The sequence below is a fragment of the Coturnix japonica genome, chromosome 1 (assembly GCF_054131305.1).
Source record: "Coturnix japonica strain WE chromosome 1, WE-NBRP24, whole genome shotgun sequence".
Classification (NCBI taxonomy): domain Eukaryota; kingdom Metazoa; phylum Chordata; class Aves; order Galliformes; family Phasianidae; genus Coturnix; species Coturnix japonica.
Window position 1 is genome coordinate 76,341,441 of NC_140663.1, and position 6,362 is coordinate 76,347,802.

The window sequence follows — 6,362 nt, forward strand, 5'->3', positions numbered from 1 at the left end:
CCAGAGAGAAGCAGGTGAAACACAGCATTTGAAGATACCTTGGAGAAAGTACAGTCAAAAACTCCGTCTTGCATAAACACCATGCATACAGGCTTCATCACTTTTATGGAGCCAGAATGAGCATTTTTAAATACTGTGATGTAGATACTACATTATTTAACCCACAAGATCAGAGTCCTTTAATCTTATGAACGCAACTTGCAAGCTATCTGATCAAATATGAAAAGAAGTGTTTTCCTCCCGTGCTATTTTTTTACTAAGAATATCCTGTGATAATTTCATTGCTTCAAGAACAGGTGCTTTTTCTTTTTTAGAATAGAACAAAATCTATCTGTTCACATCCTGAAGTACGGTAGATGGATGAGTTGGCTAGGAAACTCTAAGCTTGGGTCACCCTACAGGTCCTCTTTTTCTTGTCTATAACTTCTCCAGCAAGGCATTTTCACATTTCAGTTTTCACATAACTGAATTTACTGGGAAAAATCATAATAAAATATGGAACGCATGCTCCATGTAAGCTGAAGAAGATCAGCAGAGGGAGACCTGAAGCATGGTGAGTTGGGAATGGTTATACGAGCCCTGGGGAAAAACATCATCTTTAATGGAAAACTAATGGAAGCCAAGCAAATTCATCTGGAGTACAAATGTGAAAATCATAGAACAACTCTGGGTAAATAGTGATGTCATCAGGTGGCCAGGAGAGACAAGTCAGTGTTCATTCTCAGCCCACAAATGATCACATCAAATAAATGCAAACGAAAGCTGAAGGTCACTTATTCATGTCTGTGCAGTAAGAGAATTAATGAAAGAAGAGAGTATGACAAGAGTATTGTGTAAGGTTAGCCACACAGCTGCTAATTGTTGATGAGGTTATTGCTTTCAAGAACAGCTAGTTACAGTGCCCTGCTGTGACTGGCAAAAAAGAGAACTTGTTCTGTGGATGTGTTGACTGGAGATTCATACCATGATATCAGCACCTTGGGTTCTTTAGAACAGGAAGCCAGCCAGCCCTCTGGTCATGAGGGATATTCCAGTTCTCTTTTCAGAAAATGAAAGAAATCAACATTACTGTTGTGACTGGAATTTGACTGGGTAGCTGCACTCTATTCCACCTTCTTTGGGAAGTCTGTTCTCTGGTCTCTGCTCATCCTAACCACCAGAACTTGGCACTCAGAAAAAAATGATTTAGATTATTGTTTTCTCTTCCATGAGAACTAGGTTTGTTTAATGTCACAAAACCTCATCAGTTTTGGTTTTGTTCTGTTAGTTCAGACATGAGATTGTTCGTAACAGAGTTCTTTTATAATTAAACCTCAGTGGTTAGATGGGTAAGATGGCAAATTCCAACCTTACTCTATTGATATGATGCTAATTTGGGTTATTGAAGTTGTGGTAGTGCTAGTCTTGGTATGACTTTGAGGAACTCACATTTCTGTTGTTCTGAAATGGGAACTATATTCTCTACTATTCAAATTTACATTCTCAGGCTTTTCGAGCAGCAGAATGTATAATGACTAATTTATCTTCTTTGATTGGAACAAAAACATTTAGTGATGTATTCTTTTCAGTTTTCTGCCACGTAAAAAATACTCTCTAATTTCTCAGAGTAAGACCATGCTGAGAGAATGCTCCTTTAACCAGTGAAGTTTGCTTTCCTGTGGCAGGACCTCAGGGATTCTGTCAGCCAGTTTTTCAACCAAAACTACCCTATGGTTTGATTATATAAATACCAAGCTTTAAAAAAAGAAAAGCAGAAATAAGCTCAAGCATCAGGGCTTGGCTTTTCTATAAATATTCGCCTAAGTTCTGTGCAGATATTTATAATACAGAGAAGACTGTTTTCACCAAATATGTCCAGGAAGTATCAAAATCATCAGATCAAAGGTTCTCAAAATTGTTCCCTGGCAAGCTTTTGCATTTGTCATTCTCTATCACATTTCTTCTTAGAGATAACTTCCCTACTTCCTGACTGGTTCTTTCACAACACTGTTGACTCTGAGTGCCATAGAAATGCCTCTAAACGCTCAAATATGTTTAGTGTGAACAGCCAGGTTTTGATCCTTAGGGCTCAACACGGTCACCAAAGAATGAACAGACTTTCATCATCCAGATGGGGAAGATTCTTATCACACAGATTTTTACATTAAGCAAAGATCTTATACTGCAGCTACCTATCTTCTCTGTTGAGCAGTACTGCTCATGACCGCAGGCTGTTTGCAAAGCAAACTACTGTTTAACACGGGCAAGGGCACTGCAGTCTAGCCAAAGGTAATTTGTTTAAAGCTGCAACAAGTCTGTATGAGAGCAAAGTAGATGAATTCTTGAGAAAGGCAGCAAAAAATGCCCAGAGCCAAAGAAACATTTTAAAAAGAGTGGCTATGCAAACGGCTACTGAACTAAGAGAGCAGTTAAATAAAATTAACAGATAGGACAGTGATGCCCAGGACAGAGGGAATGAGATGTACTTCTGAAGCAAGGAAATCGAATAGGCTATAGTGAATACAAAGGATATTAGCATTACAATTGTGAAAGTGATTTACTGCTTTTGTGTCCCTGAAGAGACAAGTTGAAGGAGTCAGGAACATAAATAAACAAATTTTTAGTATAAACTTTTTAGTTAGAGAGGTTCCATTTCACTAGGCATCGGAAAATTACCAGTATGTGTCTTCCAATAGAAATGTCTTAACCCCTCATTTGCTCCTACGGATAAACAGCATTCATTCTCTTGGTCTCAATAACTCTTTAACATAACTGTTTATTTGACTGCTTCCTCCTCATCAGCACCATGTTTTTTCCCAGCACTGGAAACCTTAAATAAATAAAATCCTTTCTCTAAGCCCAACTTGCTTCAGTAATTTACCTGGCCAAATTACAGCTAAGCCGGGACCAGAGTAAGGCTTAGGTCATGATATAGAATGGTTCAGCTGGCTTGCTTTGACAAGCATATCATCTTTATATATCTCATGTGTTAAGGTTTGCAATCTTTTATTTATTTCTCTCCTTCAAGAAACAGGAAGAACTACCTCCTTTATCTTCCCAGACTTGATATTCTTATCCAACTTCCAGGAAGACACTGTCACACAAAGTCATGCAAAGTGGAAGAAGAGAACTGCAAGAAATACTTACATGGAATGCAAAGCACTGAACTGTGTAATGTTGCTTCAGCTCAAGGATGTTATTTATCAGTAGCATGGGAGAACACTTTTTCTTGGAGTATTTGGAAAGGAGTTGTCATTCATAAGATTAGTCATCATAAGCTGCAGATGGACTCTAGAAGATAAGCTGTGATTGTGGAGTGATGCAGGTTTATCCTCTTTTATCTCAACAGACCAGTATATCAATGAATGGTCCAAATCTCAGACGGATCACTTCACAATCATCAGTCTTCATTTCCAGATAAACTGAGCCTTCTTCAAATGAAGTGCAATATCCCCCTACTTTACGACAGCCACACTAGTGGGTAATCGCTGTGAGCTAATATGAATTCACACAGGTTGCTGCTTCAGCAGCACAAAGTGGAAGAGTTAGATCAGATCTGGTTTCAGAGCAGGCAGGTGGCAGACGAGCCTGTGAGAGTTAAAATACACCAGTCTACTACACAGTCACAGGTAGGACTTGACACCAAATTAACACTGAAAGGAAGGTGGGCAGATTTATGTTAGATGCAAGAAAGTAATTCTTTTCTATGAGGGTAGTGGGGTACTGGAATAGGTTGCCCAGAGAAGCTGTAGATACCCCATCCCTGGAGGTGTTCAAGGCCAGGTTGGATGGGACTGTGGGTAACCTGATATAGAGAGTGGTATCCCTGCCCAAGGCAGGGAGTTGGAACTAGGTGATCTTTCAAACCCTTCCAATTCAATCCATTCTATAATTCTGTGATGTCCTAGCAATGGCCATTGTCTTCACCTGTAAAACTGATAGGAATAGCTCATTAGTGGAGTTATTGGAAGTAACGCATTAATGCTTGTATGAGTTTCGCTATCTGACAATATGTGTATTTATTGGCATTTTCTGCTGTTGACCACGGGAAACAACATGACTTGGAAGTTTTCACATTGGGATGAAGAAAGGAATTTGACTCTCACTGAACATTTTTTAAATAATCTCCCCCTGTCATGTCTCACCCCAAATAAATAGCAGAAAAATTACACTTTCCTTAGGTCCTTAAACACAGTTTTGATTTTTGCTCAGATGTTATGAAGGAACTTCATCATTACAGAAGTAGAATTAGTTTACATACTTTCCTCTTTTCTAAGGCACTGAAAATATTAACACTGGCTCTGCCTAAATAGCATTTAATGTCAGCATCTTGTCGTTTCAGCCAAGTGCAATGCTGACTTTTAAGAGAGTCTGCAGTCTAACAAGTGGCTCTGTGAAAGTGGTACTGGGATACTTTATGTTTGCTCCTGTTTATCCCTCTCAGAATGGATAAGGGCAGTGGCGACCACTTCATGTTTTATTTTTCATCTGCCAGTGCGAAATATCAGAAATTTTACCAGAAATAAATGAGAAGTCATTTGACAGCCCGATTGATGAAGAAGGAGTGGCTGGATGTCACCAAAAGAGAAAAACTTCTCAGTAGCACAGACTTTTCCTCATCAAACCAAAATGTCCCAATGTACAACAAAGAATCTCAAATTCTTTCAGTGCCACCTTTCCCAGCTGAGTGGCAATCAAAAGGTTTTCTTTTAAACAACTCTACAAATATTGCCTTTCACTTTTGCTCAGTGTCCTTTTTACAGAGGAAGCCAGGACAAGCAGATGTGTGCTACTTGTTACTTTATGTGAGGTGTGTATATATATATATATATATATATATATATATACAGAGAAAGAAAGAACATGCAAGGTTTCAGATGAAAGGATTACCAACTCACCACTGAACAAACTAAGAAGCAATGGAAAGATGCAGAGCACTCTTTTCACTCCTTTCAACACACCATCAGAGAGCCCATAAGGCACAAACATCCTCACCATAAGAGGGTTCGGGCAGAGGCTTTTAGTTCACCAGTTGTGAAAATGAGAACTGCTTGCAAACGTTTGGAGATCACCTTCAAAGATCATGGATCATTGCTCCTTTCTGCTGTGTGAAGCAGCAAGGAGAAAGGAAGTAAAACAGGAACAAAAATATTTGGTGGTGATGCTTCCTGAAATAAACTGTTTACCTAAAAGAGCACAGTTAAATATTTTCAAACTAGCACCAGCTAATTAAACAATTAAAGGTTGCACAACTTGCCCTGGATATAGGGTCAGCTGCTGAAAGACCCTTCTGTAAATGCAGTAAACTGATGTGGCTACAAGCAAATTATATGTACGATCACAAGCCCTCAAAAACCAGTCCCATGTAAAAGACTTTCAGAAAAAAATATGTATGTGCATTCAGCTTAAAAATCAGCCAGGAACAAATTCTTCTCTTACTTTTTGCAGTTGTTTTTTTTTCCCTGCCAATGGCAATAAGCTGAAAACTAAAGGGCTCTTTAAAGTCATTTTTTTTCAGATTTGCACCTATAGTCCCAGGTGTGATCAAAGGCATGACTTCACTTCATACTTCCTTATTGAGGTGGCTGGAAAACAGAGTGAGAAGATCTCAGACCAAGTTACACAGTTTGACATGGGTAATGTGGTCTTTTACAGCGATAGTCAGAAACAGCTTGTTTTGTCACTCAGTTTGGATGCAAGAGAGAATGGAAAGTCAACAGCAACCTGAATTCCTAAATGAGAAGTAAAATTGATCGTTCCTCATTGGGCTGCTCAAACTTTGGAGTCATATGACAGGAAGTGTTGAACAAATAGAGGGGTCTGGTTAGGATAAATGGCAACTGCGTTGGAAAGAATGGAAAATGAAAACCAAGCAGCTGTATTAAAAGGACTTAAACACACGAGCAATGATTACAGATGTCTTAGCAACCTGTGGCAGTAGAATTGTAAGACTGTATAGGAACTGGCTTTTCTTGTTCCATGAACAACTTCAGAATATTCCCCAATCTGCATAAATTGTCAGAGGACTAAACGCTTTTCACACACCAAAATTATTAACACGTTTTCTGTTTGAATCACCAAGACCTTTCATTATGATACCCGTTAAGTACTTGAACAAGAATTTGAGAGTGCAGTAAAAAAAAAAAAAAAAAAAAAAAAAAAAAAAGGGAAAAAACGTACTTATTTTGCTTACCTTTTCAAAGACAATTTCTTTTGCATTTGAAAAATGTATTTGGTAGCTTTGAAACTTGCGATTTTACATTTTTTCCTGTAATGTGAGTAAAGAACTTTTGAAAGCGATGCTTGCAAAGTTCTTATGAGAACTTGGGGATTTTCCAGCAAAACTAAACACTTAAACCAGGCCTGCCCTGCAGGAGCAGATG